Here is a 1,982-nt window from a genome sequence, read left to right on the forward strand (position 1 = left end):
TAGTTAAGATTGTAAGTTAATGTGGCTGGGCCATGATTCAAAGTAGTTATGATGTTGTCATCCCCCATCTGCTACAGTCAATCAGTTGATAAGGAGTTCCCTTTGGGGTGTGGCCTGCTTCTGCTATAAAGGAAAAGGCTTTGGGAAAGGTCTCTTGCTTTCTGCTGGATTTAGATCCCACATCTGGCTCAACATCACCTCTGGTTCCTGGACTTGAACCAGTGGGCTGGCCTCTCTTGGAATTGTTGCTTTCCCAGCCTGTGAAGAACAACAGTCTTCCACGTTACCTGCCAATCTTCGGTTCACCAGCTTCTGAAACCAGCAGCCTGCACTATTGTCCTAAATCTAATATTACAAGATTTCTTTCTGCCAGGTCAGATTCCTGACTTCCACATTTTCTGCAGTTCACCTGAGACATGAAAAGAGACAAAAGGCCCTAGTAATTGTGGATTGCTTTCCATGCGTAAGATTTCATAGGCTCGGGAGCAGTGATTTGTGTCCCTAAATACGTGCTTCCTCCCACGTGGGCGCATGTGTTGTGAAAACTGGACAAGCTGTCCCATGCTTCCCCAGGTGTGCGCCATGCCAGCAGGGCAGGGCTTTGTCTGTAGCGAGGGCTGTAGTTTGTCACTTACACAGTCCCCTGATGGAAGATTCCTGACTGTCCTGTGTGTAGTGTAAGAAAGAAATGTCAATAAACATGAGAGCGTTCGGGTAGCAAACCCAGGTGAGGTGGGAACAGGCTGAAGAAGTTGTTTTGGAAAAGAGCCTCCTTTACGCCCTTGGGAGGGCAGCCTCTGAATCCAGCACCTTCCCACAGGAGTAGACTTTTCCATCTAGAGCTGCATTGGTGGTTAGTGCCTCCAAGTCCTCTCCTTCCAGGTAGGTCCTAATGAGCCCCATGGGGACCCTTGGGCCCTCTCTGGACCCCCACTCTGCCAAGCATCTCCAGACCTCTGAGTTATTCTTGAAGTTGGCTGATTTGGGGGCCCTGGGCTCTAAGTCAAATTCTCCTCATCTCTGCAGCAGCCCCAGGGACCCTGGTCACACTGGGGAGCAGCTGAATTTCCATGGGGAGTGGGGAGAGGGTTCCTTGTCCATGGGGGCTGCTCCCTGACAAATGGCCTGAATCACCAGGATTTGGGGACAGGCCACACTGGGATGTGACACCAATGATGCTGAGTATTTGGTGACTGTGACAGGTCATGCTGTTTCACAGTGAACTCTGTGGTGGTCCCTGCTTCCTGACTGTGTGCCCTGCAGGGATGAGGACAGAAGAGGAGGTGTCATCTCTGTCCAACTGAGGAGGACACGCCTCTTGGCTCATGAACCAGATTGAGCCCATCAAAGAAAAATGGCTCCTCTACTCAGGATGCTGATGAACTTTCCATTAGAAACAGAAGTGAGGCACTGAGGCTCCCGTGGAAGTTTCAGAGAGAGCAGGACCCTGTCAGAACCTGCAGATGCGTCCAATAGGGTACTAACCAGGTTCCCCCTTTAATGCAACCTTTAATGTCCCCTACACATGGTATAGCATCTGGTCTTGTTTTGACTGTCACTGTGTGACCACCACTCTTTATTTAAGCGTTGGAAAGGAGAGTGTAAACTCTATTAATGCTAAATGCATATGCTGATCATTGGTGTCCTCTATGAGTGGTGCAGTGTTAAGGCATTGAACTGCTAACCAGAAGGCTGGCAGTTCAAATGCACCAGCCACTCCTCGGAAGGAAGACTGGATAATCTATTGTAGAAATTTTGCCTCGGAAACCCAAGGTGGGATTGCTGTTTGTTTTGTTTTTGCTTTTCTTCTTGACTTACATATATGTGGTTTTTTTTTAAAGAGTTTGTTTTACATTCAACGTTACATGTACATTTAGTTTCACTCCCCATTTACCATGTCCAACCCTAACCCAGTCTCCTTCCCTCCCTACCCTGTAACCCTCCCCCCGCCGTGCACCTAATAGTTATGCACTCCTGTTTGT

The sequence above is a fragment of the Orycteropus afer genome, unplaced genomic scaffold, assembly GCF_000298275.1.
Source record: "Orycteropus afer afer isolate SDZICR_OR568_19922 unplaced genomic scaffold, OryAfe1.0 scaffold00536, whole genome shotgun sequence".
NCBI classification, from domain to species: domain Eukaryota; kingdom Metazoa; phylum Chordata; class Mammalia; order Tubulidentata; family Orycteropodidae; genus Orycteropus; species Orycteropus afer.